This window comes from Phyllostomus hastatus, unplaced genomic scaffold, assembly GCF_019186645.2.
Source record: "Phyllostomus hastatus isolate PE091 unplaced genomic scaffold, TTU_PhHast_1.1 phas_contig_159, whole genome shotgun sequence".
Classification (NCBI taxonomy): domain Eukaryota; kingdom Metazoa; phylum Chordata; class Mammalia; order Chiroptera; family Phyllostomidae; genus Phyllostomus; species Phyllostomus hastatus.
Window position 1 is genome coordinate 9,391,165 of NW_025333640.1, and position 25,497 is coordinate 9,416,661.

General features: G+C 35.5%; 1 pseudogene; it reads right to left on the minus strand.

Moving 5' to 3' along the window:
- Positions 1-9,731, minus strand: part of LOC123813938 — a 34,121-nt pseudogene extending 24,390 nt beyond the window's left edge.
- Positions 9,732-25,497: the final 15,766 nt, after the last annotated feature.

Genomic DNA, 25,497 nt, shown 5'->3' on the forward strand with positions numbered 1-25,497 from the left:
TATTCTATTACCTCTTTTATAGACAACAGCATTCTTATTTTTCCCCAATTCTGGAATAAAGTAGCAAAGCCATTTATAAATGCAAAATGAAGTTAATTATAATTTGTGCCAGTGATCATAAGGGTTTAGTGGACTTACCAGAGATCAGATGGGATGGAGGACTTTCTTCTGCTTGTAACTCCATTCCCTCCTACTGTCAGTGATCAGTAAGGCCAGGGAGGCTGCCTGTCCCTTCATCACATTCATTACTCACTCTCTGTTAAAGGAGGTTCACTAGCTTTCATTCATTGCATCAATGTGTTCATTGACTACCTACTGTGTGTTAAGCACTGGGAAAGCAATGAAGAACAGAACAGACCTGGTCCCTAACCTCATGAAGCTTATAGTCTAGAGGCAAAGAGAGATGTTAATAAAAAAATAACTGAATTGTAGTCTACCATTTTAAAAAATAAAGAAATACCAGTTTATATATTTCAATTACTATATAAAACTTGAACATTCAAACAACTTTTCTTAAAAGCCACCTCATGCTTTTAATGTTTTTGATAGGAAATGTACAGATTTTAAATGGACAGGAAGTATATAACCTGTTAAATAATTTCTAGTGTATATTAACCAAGTATTTAAAACCCAATCCCACTTACTGAGTGTATATTATGTGTGTGTCACTGTACCATACTTTACCAATTTTACCCCTTTCCCCAGACGTGTTTACCGATAAAGACTGAGGATCAGAATGCTTAAAGAATGTATATTCTATCACAGAGGTTGGAAATTGAAACCGAGAGTAAAATAAGATAATACTTGGATACAAGGTCCATGTTCTTTCCATTAGTGATTTTTTTCTCAACAAACTCAATAATGATAAAAATTCATTATTATTCAATGTGCTGAGTAAGTACTTACCACATTACCTCTGAACTTGCCACTACACAACACCAGGTTTCTTCAGGTGTGTCCAAAGACAAATGTTGAACACTCTTAACAAGCCTCTACCACCTTTGTATGTATAAGAAAAGGCATAGATGTCTGCAAAATAAATATGCTTGCTTTCTTAAAGCTGAGTATGTAACATAAAAATTTATATTGGAATACATGCTGTATGCAACTCTGCACAAATCACTGTGTTAAGTCTCCAATCCAGGGATGAGAGAAGCAGCATATAGGTAACATTGGGAGGATAATTTATTTTCCTTCACTAGAATGGATGGAAGAGGCAGCTGAGATGAGAGCTTCTGAATAGGAGGAGTTCAATGAATTTTCTGTTGCATTTGTTGAAAATTTGTTGGTACTCTGATCACTTTGGTGGCTCCCTGGGTGCACTGTTTCTCAACTTCCAGAAGAAACACAAAGAAATATCATTATTTAAAGGGGAGGAGTTTATTAAATGGAACCATAGAATATGACATTATCCTTTTTTGATATTCCTTTTCTTTCAAATTTTTTCATCAAAGAACTATACTTTGAGGTTGATGTTATAACAATAAATAATAATAAAGCATGGCTTGCTTAATTTTTTCTGAAAACAAATATGATTAGCTTGTACCAGAGAACTAAAGTAACCACTGTAAATTATTGCTATTGGAAATTAATGCTGTTGTAAGTTACTGGCTGAATAACAGGCCATCAGAAAGGATGTTAAAGGTGAATTGGTTTATTCTTTCCTCTAACATGCAAAACATGTCACCAATTTTTATTAAAGATAGACTATGACTAGATATTCAACAAAGTTGAAATTTTAACATTTCTAAATCTTCTCTGAATTCTAATCTTAGTGAATCTTCCAAACTTCAGAAACTTAGTTTTTATAATTCCATACCTAAAAATGTAAATATAGATGTTTCTATGCTTTTGTTCAATTTGACCCTATTGTAGACCCTCTGACTTCAAATGTAAGAAGGATTCTTGGTAGATTAAAAGCATGACTACTGAGATTAATATTGTCCCTTTAATATTAAAAAAAAACATATCAGAGCCCTGGCTTGAGTAGCTCAATGGATTGAGCATGGGCTGCGAACCAAAGTGTCGCAGGTTTGATTCCTAGTCAGGGCACATGCCTGGGTTGCAGGCCATGGCCCCCAGCAACCGCACATTGATGTTTTTCAATCTCTCTCTTTCTCCCTCCCTTCCCTCTCTAAAAATAAATAAATAAAATCTTTAAAAAACATGTCAAAACAGTATAAAGAAGGGGTCCACTTTTTAATTTTCAGCATATGACTCCTTATTGTCAAGGTGACTGAAATTTAGAAGTGTAAATACTGTTGTGTGCTGTTACTGTTAACATTACTACTGCAGTTAAATGCAACCATGGATTTTCTGAAACACACAGCAATCCCAACTTTCTCTTTTGGCTACTAGATACAGCAGGTCCTCAAATAAAGTCACTTGGCTCAATGTCATTTTGTGGTAAAGTTGATGAAGTGCCCTAGGAACTTAACTCTTTTATATCACTTAACCTATGGTAAAATTTGTTTCCTTATGTGTCATTTTGCTTGAATTCACAGAACCTATCGATGATATTGAATGCTTACTATACTTCAGTTATCCTGCAAATCCAGTTACCCTGGATGTACCTGTTTTACCCTTTCCTTATCACCGATGTAGTAATTTTGATCTTCATATGGGGTAGACATTGGCAAACAGCAGTGAGGGACTTTAAATATCAAAACCTGCCTCACCCACCTTAGGGAGACATTAGTATACACTGATTCCTGACTGAGAAACAGAGTCCGTCATGATCCGATGTTGCAGACATAATGCATTGATATGAGCAGTGAAGAAATCTATTTCTGCTTTTTCTTAATCACAGTAATCATATTTCCTACTAGCAAAAATATCTAGAACATTGTAGAAAGATTTCTTTTTCATGCCAACATCCTCATTCTCCTTCAGCTTGGTTTTATTTAGCAGTTGGTGGAGGATGAAGCATTTTTGTCATCAGCAGCCATAGCGTGGATCTGCAGTTAGACATACCTTCCACACTAATTCCATTGACCATAAAGTCCAGACCACTTTTGAGCATTTGTTCCTAATTTTCAGATGGGCATCAGAGATGAATAAGAAATGTCTGCTTATTTTATAAAACAACAAAACCACTTTGAATGTGAGTGATTCTTTTATTTTTTCAAAACTATTAAGCACACTACATATCTAGTTCTGAAATGTATAACTGGGGTGGTAGGTACTTGTAATGAAGACAGATAAAGGAGGTGAGGTGACCAGGGTTCACGTAACTGATGAAGCTGTGGTCAAACACTGGACTTGTAAAGATTTTTTGTCTTTAAATTTAAAAAGCAATGTACATTCACTGTAAATATTTTGGAAAATGCAGAAATATGTAAAAAAGAAAATTTAAATTTCTTTAAATTTGAGGTTGAATTTTGACTCATATTAACATTTTCTTATTGCTGTGTTATTCTGTGTATAACACAATCTGAATCAAGGTGTATATAGCATTTTGCATCCTGATTTTCCTGTGAATATTTTGCATGTCAGTAAGTATTCTTTGAACATATGACTTATAATAGTTGTGGGATATTGCATTTAATGTGTATATTATAATTTATTCAGCTCATCTTTTTCACTGAGTTTTAAAGTTACTTTTCCTATTATAAATAAAGCTGTTATGACCATCTTTATACATAAATAGTGTGTATCTCTAAATTAATTCCGTATGATTAACCCCCAGACATGGAATCGCTGAACCAAGGTGCATAGACATTTTTAAGGATCTTGATTCATATCGATAACTTGTCTTTTCAAAATGCTATAGTTCATATTCCTGTCTGCAGTATATGAGAGTGTCTGTATACCCAAACAGCACTAGGTATTATTTACTTCACTTTTTAGATTTTTCAGGGAGAAAGTAACAAATAAAATAACACTTCAAGATGGTATTTCATTTATACTTCTTAGGTTAAATATATATATATATAAAGTTGTCCCTGACTTTTGTATATTATCTTATTGGTATATTTGTCTTTTCATTTATTTGTAGTTCTTTATTAGTTAGGACCGTGTTCACTGATATGATATGTATGTTATAATGTTTTAAGAACTTGTAAGTTCTTCTACACCATAAACTCAGATAAATATTCATCTATATTTTCTTCTTGGTCTTTTCCTGTTGCTTTTTTTCTTCTTAAACATTAACATTATTAAACTATACAAGTGGTTTATATGGTTAAACCATGTTTTTTTCCTGGTAGAAGTGGAGATATAACTTCATTTTTTCCTGAAAAGCCAGTACATTATTTAATGGCTAAATCATCTTTTTCCAATTACCTTTAAGTGCCATCCTTACTATATACAATATTTTAATTTTCTTCAGTGTTTTTTGTTTCTTGGGACTTGAGTTTGGTTTTATTTTGGGGGTTAATATCATCACACTTATATTAAGTATAGTAGCTTTATAATAAATTTTTATATCTTTCTATTAAGTCTTCTCTCATAAATGTTTTTTTTTGCTTATTTCGGGCATTCACACCATATTCTTGGAAGAAATTTAGTTAGTTAAAAATACTTTTGAGATTTTGATTCAAATCCTAGACTTTTCTTTATCTTAGGTTGTAGTTGTATGAGGGTTGTTTGTTTTTGGCCTCATAAAGTATTTTCAAAAGTTTTAATTGTCACGCTTATCCCACACCATCAATTCAGTGAGTCAGAATAAAGGGGAAACTAAGGCCACAGATCCATGTGAGATACAGATCGGAGCAAGTGTGTGCAATACTGGCATTTTGTATGTCATTCAACATACAATGCCCAGATCATTCCACATACCCGCCTCCCATATTAGGGAACAACTTATTTGCTCCAAGTTGTCTACATACAGAAAAGATGTATGTAAACAGATACATAAAAATTTCAGGTGAACAAGGGGATTTATTTTCACAGTTTATTTATACCTATAGATTCCTTTGCACATTTCAGAGACTGTGTGAAGTTGTACTGCAGCCACCTCTCTGAACACACTCGTGTGTAAATACAGTTTATTTCACTTGAAGCCTGTCCCATGACCGATGGAAATTGTAGTAAAACTTCCACCTGGGTTGTCAACTACGGGAAACCTTCTTATTTATTTTTATTTGTCACAGCAGGTTAAGCTCACAAAGTCCAGGTGTTACATGGCTTTAAATCTGGACACAGGCACAGGAATAGTCTGTTGAAGGTAGTTTATTTAGGATCACTAAACATGAAGGGACTTAACGAAATGGATTTTCTCCAGCTCTGTGGGTCAGGGTGTAAATTCAGTATACACTGAACAGAAATAGATTACACATAAGCAGCACCAGTGGAACAAAGTTCTGGCGCATGTGCTATGATAATTCCGTATGTGCTCTGAAGATGGTAGGAGGGAAGGGAGCAAAGAGGCAGAAAAGCAGCAGGTTTCCCCGCTAATTTACCTAACTGTTTACAACTTTGCTAAAGGTGGCCATCCCTCTTGGCAATCCTTCCGGTTTTATGTGAAGGAACGTGACTGCTGCTACCAGCAGATAAGAAGGCCCCCCACCTTGTTTAAGCATAAAAATTTATACCTCTTAATCTTTCATTATTTTATATTTGCTTCACTTTATTATTTTAATCTTCATTCCCAAGGCTCTTATTTATGTATTTATTTAGAAACTGCATTGTCTTCATGATTATTTTATTCCTTTTTTGTTTTGTTTTGTTTTCTAATGACTTTGCCTAAAATACATGGTTATTCTTTGGTTAACATGATAATACGCTGCACAGTAATTGAAGATATCTAATTTATTTAATTAGCCTGTCATATTTGCTATATTTTCTGTTTCCTTCCTAAAGTGGCTGAAAATAAAATTATCGTTCTGCCTTTGCCTACATATCTAGCGGATAACGTAGACATCTGCCCAAATGCTTGTCCTTGTGAGTATACAACTAATTGGATTCAATTAATGCACAAGTAATTAAAGTTGATGTTTGTATGTTATTCTAATTTTCATCACACTGTGCTTGTATTCCAATACTTTGGTATTTCATAAGCTGTCAGCTTGTGATACATTCCAGTTATAAGAGACTTTAGTTGACTCTCGTAGGATGTATATAAGTACATGTATCAAATTGACCCATCTGGATAGCACAAAATTCCCAGACAAGCCCGTTTGAACTGAGCCACTTTCGTGATCTGCTGTAATAGTTTATGATGTCCTGTTTTACATTTATATTTGACATTTGCTTTCTACTTCCTGTACATCAATATGAGAATTCAGGAACCTTTTTCCTAATTGGCCCTTAGACTATGTCTTCTTCACGTGTCGAATCATACTATATGCCCCAAAATTAGAGTTAAAAAGAGTTAAAATTCTAACTCAATTCCACTATTATCAATTCATCATAAAGTAGTTATTAACTTTTAAAAAAACATTTTTGTCCATAATACATTATTCTTTTAAATAAACTGCTTGATATTAAGGTAAGAATTGGTAGAAAATTTCCCTACTAATGAAACTTTGTAATTCAAAATGGAATTTTGTTTTAGAATCGTTATCCCAGATATCCTCAGAAAAAGTAAAATAGGATGAGCCGGGAAAAATAAAATAACTCTGTAAATGATACAGAGGTAAAAATAGTGAGAAGATACCAAATTTTTCTAACTAGTTGCCACTCTAAAATTCTATGTTTGACAACCTATTTAAAACTATATCTTATTTTTTATTTTACCTTATTTACTACTTCATAATAAAGTGTGGGGCAGATGGAATCACTTTTAAATGAACAAATATATGAGTATTATCTTGGCTTCTACAAAATACTTTATTGTTTATACCTCCTTTTATCCACTTGCATTTTAATAATTAGTAAATTATAGTGGAAAGTTGGAATGATTGTGGATATCTGTTTTCTTCTACTTAGCTGTGTGGCCTTGTGTATATCATTAGAACATTCCATTCTTCAGTTTTCTTTTTCCAAAAACTAGGAACAATAATATCTATCTCTTATATCTCCAAGGACTAGGTCATAATATAAACATGATGAAAGCAATTTACACCTGGAAACCACCAAATGGCTATAAGATAAATGCCATTTACATCTTGAATTCATTTTTTTGTTCTTGTTGATATCCTGTGGTTTTTGTTTCTAATAATGTAACTGAAACTGTAAGGGAGTTTCAATTATTTTCTCATTGGCACATATCTAATTTTGTATTTCATAGCCCTTGGGGATTTGTAACTTCCTAGAAGTGCTTTTTAGTATGTATAACTAAAAGAGAACGGAATTGAAAGCATTTAACTTTGAAAACGTTGGTGTTGTTTTATGATACTTCCTCGGGGGGTGGGGGCAATGTAGCTAACCTGAGTGTTCCGTGATTTAGAAGTAATGCCACAGACTCTTTCTATCCTCCCCTGACCCCCATCTCATTCCCACCCCCATCACTTCTGTGGGTAGAGCAGAAAGTCGCGTTGGCCACTCACTCTGTTAAATCATCTATCATTTCCCTGGCAAGTTAAATTGGCCGATGTATACGATGAATTGGAGTTAAGGCGGTTGCTTCTCTTTGAAGCCCCAGGCATTTGTTTCCAAATAAACTGGCTGAATTAGTGAGTCTCTATGTAATTTATGATTTTTCATTTACTTGACTTATTTCCATGATGATTGGAGATTAGTCCATTTTAAAGAAGACAAGAGAAATTGGGTTTAAGAAACATTAAAACTAGACCAAAAAGCATACCAAGATCAAGGAGTTCAAAGTTATGGTGACAGATTGTCCTTAACTCGTGCCCCACTCAAGAAAGAGAAAACTTTTTTTTTGTTGCTAAAATAAGTGCTCACAAAATTTTTATTTTCATTTTATGCATATGGGATTAACATCTGAGTTTCATATGCACTTAAAGTCACAAGCAAACTCTTGGTTATACAGGGTGTACAGTTTAAAAGAGAGAAACTCCCAGCACAGAGCTGGAACTGTGCCTGTTCAGGGATTAAGCTCTGAAGGCCGCAGTGATGTCACTGGATTAGAGTTAGGAAGACACGTTTTGGTAAGACTGAAACCAATGCCAAATTCATGACTCCAGAATTTATGCTTGAACTCTAGACTGCCTACAAATTCATGCATCCCAAATTTATGATTGAACTCTCGACTTTCCATCTACAGATTTAAGTGCATGCACTAATAAATAAAGATTCCTGAACCTCAAAAAGTAAGTTCAGCGCCATCAGTGTGCAGTTACCATTTAAAATCCTGATCCAGAAGTCGGTGCCATGACATCCTGTGTGTGGATGAGGGCACTGTACCACTTTAGAGGATGTTTAAAATATTGATGTCTATAGAATTATGAAAATTAGAATTGGAATAAACTCATTTTATTATAGACCATCTCATATTTTGATGTTTTGTTAGTATTTATTTTCTTCACTTTGCTCTCTTTTCATTGTAAGGCTCAAGGGATAGCAGTAAGACTGTTGTTCCCCTTGGGGAGAAATTCAGAAATCAAATTCAGATATTCCATGACCTTTACTCAAAGATTTTGTTTTCTTGATCTTTTTATCTTAAAATTTTGAGTCCAGTGTTGGGATAGTGCCAAGTATCTGGTTGGAAAGATCAACCATCCAGATGTTTTATCTGTGTAATAATAAATAGCTCTAGAGTGGCCTTCAAGGCCCTGCCTCTCTTGGATCCACCTTACATTTTTCCTTATGCTCCCATTTTTCCTGAAGAATAGTCTGTAGCTCAGCAAATCTGGAAAACTTACTCTCCTGCCTCTTCCAGTTTTATTGCCTTTGCCCCATTTACTTTTGCCTACCAGCACAAACGACTTCCTCCCTTGTTCTCTGACCTGTTGTTGTACACTGAGGTATTTGTCACGTACCTTGTCCCATGATGGCTGTGTGTTTATTATAGACCTCTCCTGGAGGTCATGGGCCACCATGCCATCTCTAATCTTGTATTCTACCCTATGTCCAGCATATGGAAAATGTGCAAAAAATATCTATAAAATTGTCCATTTAACAAACAATCAGCAAAATATTGGGTGATCAATCTAGTGTTTTAGTTATTTATTTATTTTTTATGATGGTAAACAATTTTAGCTCTCATGAATTCCTTCTTTAGTGCATCTTGAAGTGTTAATAGGCAAAGTAATATCTATATTTAAGGTATATAATACAAGCAAATGCAAATTTTAAAATTGGGGAGGCAATGGAAAAAGAATTCTAAGGTTTTAATTTAATAAAGTTGCAATAGATTTACGTTTTATCACAATAATTTTTATAAGATGAGTTAGGGAGCAATTTACAAAATTGTAAAATGAGAAGGAAACAGTTCCTGCACCCTTTTGTAATTCCCAAAGTTATTAGAGATGAAAAAAAACTGGAGATGAAGGGCTTGTGTGCGTCGTAACTGTGTGAAAGTACAGTATAGAGGTATTGTTTTAGGATGGGCTTGTTGTCTAAAACAATTTTGTTTTTAATAAGAAATGTTAGAATATTTTAAAACTATTTTTCTACTTGACCCAGCTCTGCCTTAACTCATCTATATAATATTATACCCCATAATGACCATCTATCTTCCCAAAATAGTATTTTTCATTTTCAATACTTCTCCCACTGTCACGCCTTCTGGCCAGAAGAAAGTAGGTGTCAGACCTACACATCCGATGAGAAGGGACAGTACAGCAACTGCCCACACCATGAGGAGCCTCCAGCTCACTCGGTGTGCTGTGCCTCTCTTCTCCAGGCCAGCACTCTTCACCCTCGGCAGGGCTTCCTCCTGTCATGACGTTCCCAAGCCAAACATCTAAGCTCACTTTTGTTTTTTAAAGAGACCATGTGTGTCTCATTTTTCTAGTCATTCAAGCAGATCACAGTTGCTTTGCTTGGGACTGGAGAGGCCTGATGGGTTTTTAAGTTGGCTCTCACTCTTCTAGCTGCACACTCTTGAGTATGTTATTTAATCTTTTAGTAGCTCAGTTTTCTCACCTGTCATTTGTCAAATGTGGCTAACAATAGTATCAATCTCATATTAAGTCTTTTGAGAATTAAATAAATGAATACATGTAAGGAGCTTAGAATTCTCCTGAATGTTTGGTAAGTGTTTAATTAGCATCAGCAATTATGAAGGCTGATTAGCCTGCTCAAAGTCATCTCAGTGAGATTTAGTACACTGCCATCATTTTCACAGGTGGAGTGAGAAGAACACAGGGCCCACAGGTAAAATGTAAATAGGTAACCAGCAAAACAGCATCGATGACAGGCTAATATTTACACCTCTTTTTAATTTTTGATTCAATCTGTCTCCTAAGTCTTACACTTTCAATTTTTGTATGAAAATGGAAGTTCATTTCATAATTAAAAATTTTAATCTAAAATCATGTTTTATAGTTCTTTTTTCCAGAGTTGTTTTTGTAAAGGGAGAAAAGTAAGGTAAATCTGGGGAAGACTATCTCATTATACTTTTTGACCAAGTGATAAAACTTGGAAGCTTTTAAGGCACATTTTATTAAAATTTTCTTATTTCTAAATTATTTGTGTGATAGTAGGTTAAATGTTGCATTCAGTGCAATTAGTTCTGCTCTCTACTTTGTGACATGAGTCTCCATGCATTCAGCCATAATGTGTCATAGATAAAGCTCCTGTTTACAGGACTACCCTCCTTGGATCACTTACTTTACAGTCATCATATCTATTTATTTATTTATGCTAGTGACTGTCATAAATCTGCTGTTTTGAGGGCGTGTTGGAGGCTTATGTGTGCTTTGCAATGTCTGCCCTTTGATGTCTATTTGCCTTTGAGTGTTTTGGTTCCAGAGCCTCTTGAGCAGAATATTTTTGCCTATAGTTTTACTCCCTTCAGGCTCTACCATTTTAATTTTTAATATAGCCAGTGCTGATCTTATCCCCTTTGTTTTCTGATTCTTACTCCTTGGTAACTGATGTAGGGCATCTCTCCAGTCCCTGGGACAGAGAGAGCTAATTCTTTAATGTGTAAATACTGGTACTACCTCCCATTCCTTCCCTCCTTTTACTTAATCTCTCCCCCTCCTTTTCTTTCTCTTCCTTTTCCTTCATGTATTCTTCCTCCTGTACCCCTCTTTCTGTAGATGTGGGTAGGGGAGGGGTTTTTTTGTTTGTTTAAACATCTATCTTGTTCTTGACGTAGTACTGTGTGTATTTCATTTTCTTATTTCTTATATTTTGATCCCACTTTTTGACCATACTATCTTTTTAGGTCCCATTTGTAAGAAGTCTTATTATAAATCCTTAATGTCAGACAAAGCTGTTTTTGATGTTAACTCCTATTTATAATTTATAGGTTAAAAATTCTTTTGCAATATTTGCAGCAAATATGATCTCTGATAAATCATTACTTGCTAGTGTGCTCAGTTTATAACTATCTTGGGTTTCAACTCACCATATTATTGCTGATGATACTTTGCGATCATACACTTTTTTTCCTAGAAAGACCATTGAATTAATTTTATTTAAAAAAATTGTTTTAATCCTCACCTAAAGACATGCTTATTGATTTTAGAGAGAGGTGAAGGGAGGGAGAGAGGGAGAGAAACACTAATGTGAGAGAAAAGCATTGATCTGTTGCTTATTCTATAAGCCCCCACTGGGGATGGAGCTTGAAACCCAGGTATGTGCCCTCACCTGAAATTGAACCCTCAACCATTCTGTTTACAGGACAGCTCACCAACAAACTGAGCCACACTGGCTAGGGCCGGATCACAAACTTTTGTAGCACATTATGTGTGGGTGGGACTTGAGGGAGAGACATAAGATTTCTAACATGGCATTTCCTCTTGATTCTTAGTTGGAGTTTAAGTTCCATTTCAAGAGCTACAGCTTATCTCAAGGAAACTGATGAGGTTCAATGGATTCTTCTTTTATTCCTGCTTGGATATAAATTATCAAATATATAAGATATTAACTGCAAAGAGACACTAGAATTTTCCATTCAAGGTTCACTTTTTACTATGTTACTGGGAATTACACATGATTTGAAGAGAGCCAGGTTGTCAACATTAATTCATTCACTCTGAGTTAGTAATGTCTCTCAATTTGTAGAGGTAGAACTCATAGGAAGTGTTTGCCAAAATTATTGGGGAGCTTGATTGACATTTAATGGGCAAGAATGTTTCATGCTAAAAGTTCTGTAATACATGGACCAATCCTGAAAATAATGAATTATTCAGAACACATGCCAACAGGGCCTTCTTTAAACACGGAAGAGTCTTGTTCAAGTTTATCTGGAATGTAGATACATAAAAGGCTTGAAAGAAGGGGTGTAGATCAGTTACTGGTTTACCAAACAAATGGATTTGGGAGGGATAACCAGCCACCAACTTTTTTCTTTTCTGCCGTTGGTCTTTCAAATCAGTTTCGCAACTCATTTTCCCCACAACTGAGATGACTCTCAGACTTGATTCCTCAACAACATTCTTTGAAAATAGGAAGACTGGTCTAGTCAAGGGCAATATCAAACTTCCAAACTCTTACCCAATTTCAATTTCATGTCTGACACAAGTTGGGAAGGCTGCAGTGAGGGAAGAGAGCAGGGCTCATTTGTCCTCCTTCACAGCCACTTCCTTCCCTTCCTGCTGACTGCTCTTTGCACAGATGTGATCAGGCATAGGTGCCTCTGCTGCTAGAGAGCATCTCAAACTGACTTCCTTAGGGTGTCCCCAATGGGAATCCTTACTGCAGCCCTCCTCATGCCTAAAGTCTCCTGTCTTCTTATTTCTGAGACTCCATGGTGTCTCCTGTGGCCCATTAATTTATTAGATCAAATTAGTCCTCCAAAATGATCTTTTTCAGTGAAATAATTTTTAATGCATCCCAGGCTAGTGTTTTGTTTGCAGGAGTCACATCTGGTCCATAAATATCTTTGTTCCACTGCAGTTTGAAGGCAATTACTTCCCACTGCAATCTTTTCTCTGGTTCTGCCAACTTCAGCCAGCCTCTCACCGCCGTATTTCTCTGTGAGAGTCCTACATCTCTCAAAAGCAGAGTGATTGTCTTAACATCCTTTCTTTTGTTCAGCTTCCCTCCCAAGAAGTGTAGAATATTGACACCCTTCTGCAAAACATTTTGCACTCAGAATTTTTAATCTCAAAATTTTATACTTTGAAGTTGAATAATGGGCAAAGGCTAGAAAAACTAATGCATTTCGTTGCAAGTATAGCTTATATGGCCTCATACTTTGTTTTAGGATGTGGGATAGTTGGCCACCATTATTAGATTTTAGAGTTTCAGACAAAACAGACTGAAAATGCTCCATTCAACAGCCCATTTATTATAAACTATTAGTTCATCATTGCAGTTCATCATCAATGCTGTGCAAGGAACTTGCTGATCAACACAGCAGGAGGAACAGTATGTTGGTAACAAGTAATAGTATTTACTCACAGGATAGAGTGTATATGGTCAGACTTCAGGAATGCTAGCCAGAGTCAGAGGGCAAAAAAATGTCAAAAAAGAAGAAGTGCTTCCTTTTATAGATTATTCTCTCTACAGGTCAGCCAGAATACTAAGGGTTGGAAGTTCTGGGTATGAGTCAACAGAGCTTCTTTCCAAGGCCTGTGCCAGGTTTTTCTTGTTAGGCTGGCAGAACTGGACTCAAAACCCTCCACTGAGTTGAACCCGAAGAGCTGGATTTCGGAGACCATTTATATAGGCCAGCACAAGGCATGAGCTGCAGGATAGTCCCTTCAATAATAGAAACAAGGAGAGCTCTGCTGAACACAACAAAACACCAGGAGCTGGGCCAGAGACTGAGGTTAATAGGCAGTAGGTAATATGGATGTCCAATATTCATAAAGTCATGGATGCTGGCTTAGCCCAGTTTCTCTAGGAAATAGACCCTGATTTAAACATATTAGTCAGCTCAGACTGACATAACAAAATATGTATTAGGTGGCTTAAACAATAGATTTTTTTCACAGTTTTAGAGACTGGAAGTCCAAGTTCAGGGTACCAATATCATCAGGTTCCGATGAGGACTCTCTTTGCAGCTTGCAAATGGCTGCCCTCTTACTGTGTCCTCTCTGGTTTCTTTTTCCTACAAATGCACTGATCCCGTCATGAGGGACCACTCTTAATACCTTATGTAACCCTAGTTATCTTTGAAATGCTCTCTCTCTAAATACCATCACATTAGTTATTAGAACTGCAACATATGAATTTGGGGGGACAGCAATATTCATAGGAATAGGAATCATCAAGTGCTGATGCTTCCATTGGGAGGTAAAAAACTCAGGGAAACAAGAGTGAGGAATAAGGTAAATGAGGATGAAGAGTGGCAAATAACTGAAAATGATGTATTACTTCTGTGGCCATTGCTTTCTTGTGAGCTTCAAAGATAACCAGTAACATTCTGAGCAGAAATTTCCATTTGGGGCTACTCTAAACAAGCTATAGCAAAATCTGTGCTTTGGAGCAGGCCACTGGAATGAAGAAAGAGAGACTATATCTTCTAAGCTTCCTCTTATTTCCTATTTCATGTTGGTTAAAATTTGTCCCATGGTGTGATCATTCCCTTTGCATTTCTGGTTTTGTCATCCCAGATGCTTTGGCAGCCACTGGGAAAGCTTTACTGTGTGGTATTTCACTGAAATCCACAGTGATGGGAGGACCTATGGACTCCGAGAATGCATTGGTAGCCCTCAGGCAGTGGAACTCCTTGACCTCACCAGGAGTTGATCAGAGACACTCTTGGCAAGCTAAGTCAAAAAGATGTGCCTGAAACAGATGTTTTGGTAGCTTGATAACATGTGATATGAGAGGAGTCTGTGATAGGTGAGATACAAGGGGTTATAGGCAGGCAGATTTGAGGGAAGAAAGCAGGACTCCAAAGAGAAGAAATTAAGTTTTAGGACAGGACTTCCATGTTCAGAAAGATTAGCATGAAAAGGGTAGATTCAAAGGAACTGGTAACTGGCCTGGAGATCAAATGAGGGATCCAGACAGAGCAAATAAGAAGTAGAGTAAAAGCAATCTGTAACAACCCCATTAAGAACTCGGAGCGGGATCAGCAGCAACAACACTGTCCAAGAAGTAGTATACCACCTTCTGGGATTCTTAAATTCCCTATATAGGAAAGAAATAGATTTTGATACTGAAATTAATTCATTCAGTTCTTTGTACATCTTTATTCATGCAAGAGTACTAATTACATAACAGGTCTAGGTATCAAAGAGTCACCACATACATGGTCATTGAATTAATGCATGAACATGGATCGCCTTTTAAAAATAACACATAGTCCATATGAATGAAAAGGTGTAATTTCCTCTGTTTTTCACCACTCTCTTAACCAAGTCCAAACTTGAGAGTTCACAGCTAATAACAGTTTCTGATTTTAATTATTTTAGATACCTTAATACTTGTGGAAAATGTGATTATACCTCTGATTCCTGATTAATTTTAGTTACTATTTGTGTACTCTCCTCTATGAAACTATGAGCAATTAGCACATACCAAATATCATGTTCTCTTTCTATTGACTTTTAAAGTTTGTTACATGTTTTTCATTCCTTAAAGTTGTTTCCTTTATATCATTAACATATACACCACATTTTCTATTTCTTTATCGCTTTTAGTCAGTACAGTCAAGCCTGTGTGACAATTTTTGGTCGGTGATGGACTGCATATGTGAGAGTAGTCCCATTATAATCTTAAAATGGAGCTGAAAAATTTCTGTCACCTGGTGATATCATAGCTGTTGTACCATCACAGCACAATGCGTTATGTATTTGTGGTGATGCTGGTGTAAACAATCCTGCTGTATGTCAGTTGCATGAAAGTGTAACAGATACACTTGTGTGCAGTACATAATACTTGATAATAATAATAAACAACTGTGTTATTGGTTTATGTATTTGCTATAACATATTTTTATTATAATCATAACTGTGCCCTTTCTACTTACTAAAAAAATGCTTACTATAAAACAGTATGCCATGTTACACCAGCAGCCTCATAACTCTCTCAGTTACCACATCACTTGATCACATCATTTTCTCTTGCTTGATTTAGTTTTGTGTTGTTTTGTACAGTAACATGCTGTACAAGTAGTAGCTTAGGAGTGATAGGCGATAGGTACACATAGTGTACCTGTGTAGTAGGCTATACCATTTAGGTTTGTGGAAATGCACTCTACGATGTTCGCATAACGATGAAATCACCTGATGACACATTTCTCAGAACATATCTTTGTCGTTAGGTGGTGCATGACTGTATCGCAACATTTCAAATGCTATTAGAATATACGTTCACTCTCTCTCCCTCTTTCCTTCACCCTCCACTTTCCAGTTTTCATTGTTACATTATAATTTTTACATCACTGGAGTTATGATATTTAATCGTATTCTGTAACTCTAATCACATTTTTGTACCTTTAAATAAATCAGAAAATTGAAAACTTCCAAATGATACTAAATTTATAGAGAGGGAAGTTAATTTCTACTGAAGGTTTGTGATTCAATGGCAGATTTTCTAAGGCCAAGGCTAACAAGTCCTCTTTCTATTTCTAGATATCTTCTTGCCTTCTCAATCATTCTCAGTTGACACTGTATCTTGAAACCTATGTCACCTTTTCTTTAAAATAATACAAGTTAATTTTTTGAATGAATAGACTTTACTTCTTGGAGCAGTTTTTAGGTTTATAGAACATTGGGTAGATAATGCAGAAAGAGCCCATATGCCCTTTGGTTCAATCTCATCAAGCTATTCACATAGATTATATGATTATCTCCCTGGATTTGGAGAAGACATTTGACAAAGTAAACAGTCATTTTTGTTTAAAACACTCAAAAGTATAAGAATCATTTAAAATGATTATTCTTTCTTAATTTGATTATCTTTCTGTATATGGATAGATGAGTATATATCTCTATCTATCTATCCATCCATCTATCTATCTATCATCTACACCTATAAGCCAGTGTCATACTTAATAGGGAGATATTGTAAGCATTTTCACTAAAGTCAAGGACAGGAATGAATGCCCACCATCACTATTGCAATTTAACTTTGAAAGAGATTAACCTATAGGTTAGACAAGAGAGGAAATTAGAAGTATAAAATATTGGAAAGGAGGTGGTAACACTGTTATTATTTGTAGTTGATATAATGTTGTTTGTGGAAAACCTCAGACACTAAGAAAATAGAACACTAGTAGTATAAGATAATATAGTAATATGATAAAACATAAAATTAATATATATATAAAATTTACCTAAACAAAAAACAACCATTTTGAAGATACAATGGAAGACCCTATTTTTAATAGCAACATAAAGAATAAAACCATAGGCCTAAACTTAGCAAGAAATGTGTAAACTTTGTATGAAAAAACTTTAAACCACTCCTGAAATACATAAAGGTAAACTTAAATTAATAGAAACTCATATTATACTCTCGGATAGCAAGATTCAATGCCAATGGTATCTATTTGCCCTGAGTTCTTTTGCTTGTTTTTTAAAAAATTTAATTTAATGTGATTTTAAATTTGATACCAACTGAGACTACATAAAATGATTTTGAAGTTCACATAAAAAAATAAATGAGCATTTGTCTCTCTCTGGCTGGCATAATGCTCTTCAGGTCCATCCATGCTGTCACAAAAGGTAAGATTTATTTTTTTATGGTTGAATAGTATTCCATTATTTAAATGTACTACATCTTTTTTATCCACTCATCTACTGGTGGGTACTTGGGCTGCTTTCAAGTCTTGGCAATTGTAAATAACACTACAATAAACATAGGAGTGCACATATTCTTTTGAATTAGTGTTTCAGGTTTCTTCAGATATATTCCCAGAAGTGGAATCTCTGGGTCATAAGGCAGTTCCATTTTTAATTTTTGAGAAAACTCCATTGTGTTTCATAATTGCTGCACCAATCTGTATTCCCTGAAATAGTGCATGAGGATTCTCTTTTGTTGGAATCTAATGAACAAAATAAACAACAACAACAACAAAAAAACAAAATAGAAACAGACTCATAGATACATAAAACAGATCAACAGCTGTTAGAGGGGAGTTTTGAGGGGCTAGGTGAAAAAGATAAAGGTGTTAAGCCAAAAAACTAAAAAACTTCATAGGTGCCGACAACAATGTGGTAATTACCAGAGGGAAAAAGGTGAGAGGAGGTAGAAGAGGATAAAGGGGGTGAATGGTGACAGAAGGAGACTTGACTTTGGGTGGTGAACACACATACAGTATGCAGATGATATATTAATAAAAGCAAGTATAGCCAGATAAACTCTGGCTAAAAAGAACACTGAGGAAGAATTAGTCCTAAGAGATATGAAGTATATGATAAACCTCAGAAGAGAATGTAGTGTGATACTTGTGCATGAACAGACACATAAATATGCAAAATGTATTCAGGAATTTAATATATGATAAAGCTGTCATCAGAAAAAATGAATAAAGTTGAAGTTTCTTATTTTTATGTGTTCCAGAGTGCCAGTCTTAACATTTCATGGCTGCTGGATGTTGTATTATGTTTAGTAAAACCTTGCCCAACCTGAAGTTCCAAACAAAAATTGACCCATGGTTTCTGTTCATTAAAAAACATGAGCTTTTGATCAGTCATATTAGAACAATTCGTTAGCCATCTGGAGTAAGTTAATGTTGCACATCTTACACCAGGACAAATTCCAAGTGGATCAAAGATTGAAGTTTTGAAAATAAAACCACACAAATGCTACAGGAAAGAATCATTGAATTCTTTTATATCTTCACAACTGGGAAGGCCTTTTTATTATAATGCAAAATCTAAAAGTTATTAAAGGCAAAAATGATATCTTTGACTAGATAAAAAATCAAGAGCTTCTACATGGAATGAAAAATACACCATCTACAAACTCAAAAAATAAATGAGGATTTCATGATGGTGGTAGAGTTGGGATTTTAACTCATATCATCAACAGAGACTAATTCCCTAATATATAGATAGCTCTCAGAAATTGAGATAAAAACAGTAACAAGGTTGTTCACAGATAAATACATAAATGCCCCCTCAGATATAGGAAAAGAGGCAACACCTCAATGCTAATATGAGAAATGCAGGTTTAATCTACAGTGAGATACCATTTTTAACATTTTATTGGCAAACATCTGAAAGGCTGACAAATTCTTCAAGCAAAACTGTGGGAAAACTAGTGTTCTCATCCATTGTTTTTAGGATTCCAAAGTGGAACAATTCTGAAGGAATGAAATTTGGTATTTTTTACTAAAATTCATCTAACCTTCCTTTGTAATCCCACTGCTGGGATGTAATCTTACACACAGATATGGACATTTAAGAAATTACTTATGTATACAATAGTAATTGCAGGATTGTTTCTAATACTAAAAGACTGGAAACTGCTCTTGAGTCTTCAGCAATAAAGGGCTAGTCATGTAAATTCTGGTGAACCTACACAGCACAGTCATAGGGAGCTATGGAAAAGAGTGACATGACAAGGATCTGGGTACCAACATGGTGAGGTCTCCATTTGTTAAGTGATGAATGTAATAGGACAATATTTATGGTAAGTGGTAAGCTATTCTTTGTGTAAGAAACTTGGGAATAAATATATATTCATATTTGTTTATACATTTATAAAAACATTAGAATATACAGTAAAAACCTCAAATAAAATTGCCATCTGTAAGGGAGAGGATGGGAAAAGAGAAAGAAATCTTCTCCTCCCAAACTCTTTTTATGAAGCCTGCATCATCCTAATCCCAAAACCACATAAAGACACAACAAAGAAAGAAAACTTCAGGCCAATATCACTGATGAACATAGGTGCTAAAATCCTCAACAAAATATTTGCAAACCACATCCAACAACACATTACAAAGATCATACACTATGACCAAGTGGGATTCATCCTAGGGATGCAAGGATGGTTCAATATTCCCAAATGTAATGTAATACATCACATAAACAAAAGCAAAGACAAAAATCACATGATCATATCAATAGATACAGAAAAAGCATTTGATAAGGTACAGCACCCATTTTTGATAAAAACACTCAGAAAAGTGGGAATAAAGGGAGCATTCCTTAACGTAATAAAGGCCATATGTGAGAGACATACAGCCAACATTGTACTCGATGGACAAAAACTAAAATCTTTTCCACTAAGATCAGGAACAAGATAAGGTTGTCCACTTTCACCACTTTTATTCAATATAGTATTGGAAGTTTTAGCCACAGTGATCAGACAAGAAAAGGAAATAAAAGGCATCCAAATTGGAAAGGAGGAAACAAAACTGTCATTGTTTGCAGATCACATGATAGTGTACTTAGAAAATCCTACAGACTCTGCTAAAAAACTGCTTGACCTAATAAACAAATTTGGCAAAATTGTGGGATACAAAGTCAATATCCAGAAATCAAAGGCATTTTTGTATACCAACAATGAAACAGCAGAAACAGAAATCAGGAAAACAAATCCCATTTGATATAGCAAAAAGGAAAATAAAATACCTAGGAATAAATCTAACCAAGGAAGTAAAAGACCTGTATACAGAAAACTACACAACACTGAAGAAAGAAATTAAGGAAGACACAAACAAATGGAAACATATACCGTGTTCATGGATTGGAAGAATTAACATCATCAAAATGTCCATACTACCCAAAGCAATTTACACATTCATTGCAATACCTATTAAAGTACCAATGGCATATTTCACAGACATAGAACAAACACTTCAAAAATTTATATGGAACTATAAATGACCCCAAATAGCTGCTGCAATTTTGAGAAAGAAGAGCAAAATAGGAGGAACCCCAATACCTGAAACTAAACTATACTACAAGGCCACTGTAATCAAAACAGCCTGGTACTGGCATAAAAACGGGCACATGGACCAATGGAACAGAACAGAGAGCCCAGAAATAAACCCAAGTCTCTACGGTCAATTAATATTTGACAAAGGGGACAGCAACATAAAATGGAGTAAAAATAGCCTCTTCAACAAATGGTGTTGGGAGAGCTGGACAGCTACATGCAAAAAAGTAAAACTCGATCACTAACTTACACCATACACAAAAATAAATTCAAGGTGGATAAAAGATTTAAATATAGGTTGTAATACCATTGAAGTCCTAGAGGAGAACATAAGCAGGAAAATCTAAGATATTTCACACAGCAACATTTTCACCGATATGTCCCCTAGAGCAAGGGACATAAAGGAAAGAATAAACAAATGGGATTTCATCAAAATAAAAAGCTTCTGCATGGCTAAAGAAATCAGCATTAAAATAAAAAGAGAACCGTTCGTGTGGGAAAACATATTTGCCAATTATACCTCAGACAAGGGTTTAATCTCCAAAATAAATAAAGAACTAAGACAACTCTACTCTAAGAAGACAAGAAACCCACTTAAAAAATGGACGAAGGACTTGAACAGACACTTCTCCAACGAGGACATGCAGAGGATCTGGAGACACAAGAAACGATGTTCAATATCGCTAGCTATCGGAGAGAAGCAAATTAAAACCACAATGAGATACCACTTCACATTCATCAGAATGGCGATCATAAATGAAGCAACAAACAAGTGTTGGAGAGGTTGTGGAGAAAAGAGAACTTTAGTGCACTGTTGGTGGGATTGCAGACTGGTACAACCGCTATGGAAAAACAGTATGGAATTTCCTCAAAAAACTAAAAATGCATCTGCCTTTTGACCCAGCAATTCCACATCTAGGATTATATTTTAAGAACCCTGAAACACTAATCCAAAAGAACCTATGCACCCCAATGTTCATAGCAGCACAATTTACAATAGCCAAGTGTTGGAAGCAACCTAGGTGCCCATCAGTAAATGAATGGATCAAAAAACTATGGTACATTTACACAATGGAATTCTATGCAGCAGAAAGAAAGAAGGAGCTTCTACCCTTTGCAACAGCATGGATGGAGCTGGAAAGCATTATGCCAATCGAAATAAGCCAGGCAGTGAAAGACAAATACTATATGATCTCACCTTTAACAGGAACCTAATCAACAAAACAAACAAACAGACTAAATATAACCAAAGACACTGAAATAGAGAACAGGATGACAGTGACCAGAGGGGAGAGAATTTTAGGGGAAAAGAGGAAGGGTTTGTAGGAACAAGTATAAAGGACACATGGACAAAAACAAGGGGGTTGGGTGGAAACAGGAGGGAGGTGGGGAGGGCTGGCGGGGGTGGGCTAGGATGGGAGTAAAAGGCAGAAAACTGTAATTGAACAATTAAAATAAAAAAGGAGTCTTCTCTTTGTAGATTAAATTTTTATGTTGTTTTGATTTTTTAAACATATGAACATATCTCTTCAAAAATAAAATTATATATATGTATGATACCTAATTTAAAAATTGTAGATTCAAAGTCTTTTCCTGGACATCTGGATATTTGAATAATTTGCTCTGTTTTCTTCTAGCATCTGTCTCATAAAAATCTAATGCAGTATGATTTTAGTTTCCCTAGGTTCTTTCTTTCCCTTTTCCTGGAGGATTGTAGAACTTTTCTCTTTATTTTTGAAATCACAAATTCTCACCCAGATGCATATGCTCAGCATTTTGTATGTTGTCTCAAAGTGGATATGAATGAAAGCTTTTAAAGATCGGATTTTTAAAAATTCTATTTATCTGATTATTTTTTCCTCATTGAAAATTTCCATGTCTTTATCACGTTTTCCACCAAAACACAATTCTAATGTGTAAATACAACTTAAATATGTGAACAAATCCCAAATGAACTATACATTGCTGGGAGAAAAGTTAAAATATCTCACCAACAGAGATTGTATCCAAATTATTGAATTTATAGCTAAGATGTATGTTCTTTTAAACTTCACACTCCCTACCATTTATCATATCCTCCTCCAAAACCAAGGATCTCTTTCATTAAAAGGCAATAAAAATGTAGGAAAATGTCCTAAAAATAGCTCTGTTGTCTTTCTTTTGACTAGCTTTCCCAAAGACCTATAAACTAAAAATAGTTTAAGACAAATGCTGTCTCCTGAAACTTTACATGCAAAATTGCAGCACATTACTAAGAATGGGAAAAGATCTCTAAGTCATAATGTATATAAGCAGGGAGAGTTACTAATCACCTACAAGGGGGCAGCTCTTTTCTAGCATTTTGGAGGCCATTGTGAAAGTGGGCAAATGGCTCTAGAACACTGAATGGACTTTTTGTGTTTAGTTTTTCTAAATTCTGTTAAACTTATTAAGTGAGTTTTCTGTTAATAGAGAATTGCTAGTTTCCTTTTAATAAGTTTACTTAAAAGTTTTAATTTTTACTAGTATCATTCTTTTAATTTTATGATTATATGAGGTTCTTTCAGGTTGACTTAATACTCGGTAAATGAACAATCCACTATGTAATTGATTAATTTATGTTGTATGTGATATGAATCAATGCACTATGTAATGCAGTAGAATGTACTGTATTAAATACTTAATGCATGCTCTCCCTTCCTGGGTTTTGAAGAAACTCATGATCATGCATTTTCATTTGAAGGGATCTGATCCCAGATTCATTTTTTCTATTCCATTGAATGAAACCTAGTTTAGCTTGCAGTGGCATTCATCTCTATCAATTATTGTTTTCTTCATCAGTGTACATAGGGGAAATATCTTTATACTTAGTGATTTCATTATATCTCTGAGGCTACTTTTTCATACTCACAATTTTGTACAAATTTATTTTGTGTCTTAGAGAGTAAAGAAGCTTATTGAGTCAAAATCATACTTTTTTTTTTTACCCTGGAATTAGTCATCACACTGCAGCCTCATCCTACCTCTCTCTCTCTGGTCTCACTTCATAGTTTCCAACCCCACCCCTAACCCTAACCCTGTCCTATCCAGATCACTCCCCTGATTATCCCTCCAGCTGAATGGGTGTGACCTAATGCAGCACGTTTTCTTTCACTGTGTCCCCTGTCTAGAACACATTTCTCTTTTCTCTATTCACCTGTCTTACCACTCCTGCAGAGCCTTGTTTAATCTCCCTTTGGCCTTCAAGGCATCTCTCAACCTCCTCCCTATCTTTCCTTTGAATAATAGTAGCATTGCCATTTAGAGCTTTTACCATCAGGGCTTGTGAAACTTTTCCACCAAGTTCTCCCTTTTATCAGAGAAGAATGAACATTATTCCAAGGGTGGGTGGAGTGGGGGGGGCGTGTTTTATATGTGCCTTAAAAATAACATGTTTGTTTTAAAATAATGTATTATATTTATTCCCATCAGAATTGAATCAAGAGGTGGGTCCTCTGGGCACCTCTCTAAGGAAACACAGCTCTATGGCATGCTATGCATCCATAAAATGACTCAGAAGTAGGCTACTCAATAATTTGTTTCTTAACACATAGATTCTTACATAATGAGTGAGATCTAAATTAGTATTACTTCCTCTGAAGTAGAAAGAGTTCTTGATTTGAAAAAAAGGAAAGATAAAATGAAGGAAGGAAGGAAAGAAGGAAAGGAGCGAGGAAGGAAGGAGGGAAGGAAGAGAAAGGGAGAGAAAGAGGGAGTGACATTTTACATGCAGTTTCTCATGTAATTTTTGGAACTTCTTTTAATGAAGTGCTATACTTAAAACCCTTCCATACATTCTAACCGCACTTAGTCTAACATCCATACTGTGGGTTACCAGTCCTCTGAAAGTGATTGTCTCTCAGAGTCCTTGGCCTCCTCTTCTGTCCACACCTTCTCTCCGTCTCTGCCCCAGCCATCAGGCTTCTGTCCTTCCTTGATGGCATTGACCACCCTGACCACAGGCCACCCAGCTCTCTTCACCTGTGTCAAGTACACTACCTGCAGCATGGCATGCTGGTCTCCATCAAAGACCAATTTCTCAGAAGGGTTCTTCTTTTAGGGTTAGTTTTATTTTTTTGCATTCTTCTTTTTCCTTTTCAGAATGCTTTTCACAATTTGACTCCTTGCTTATTGTTTAATGGCTTGTACATAACCAGTATCACTAGAGCTTGGCATATGGTAGACTGTCAAATATTACTGAACAAATTAGGTGACATTCTGATACCTGTTTTAAGGATGAGGTACTTGGAGCTTGGACAGGTTAAGTAAGTTACCCAAGGTTACACAGCTAATAAGAGCAGAATCAGGATCCAGCTCTTTCTGTCTGCATGGACTAAAGATTTAACTACCACACTATATAAACTTAAAATGCCAAATCCTTATTGCCAGCTCCCCTATGGCCCATCTCATTTGATGCCTTAGGATAATCCCCATGGCATTTCTGTCATACTGTACTGTTAAGTGTTTTTCTATGTCCCATTTCCCCAGCCAGAAGGTCGCCTTCTCTCTTCAAGGAGACAACCTTGTTTGTTGTTACTGTTTTAAAATATTTATTTCTATTTACATGTTCCTGAAATGGACATTGGACATGCCTTGGACATTTTAGTTACTCAGCAAAGATTCTACTGAATGATTTATGGGAAGAAAGAGTATACTGTGCAGGGAGGCACAAATATAAAGTTAGAGAACAGAAAAATAATTTTTTAAACTAGTTATAAATATATATTA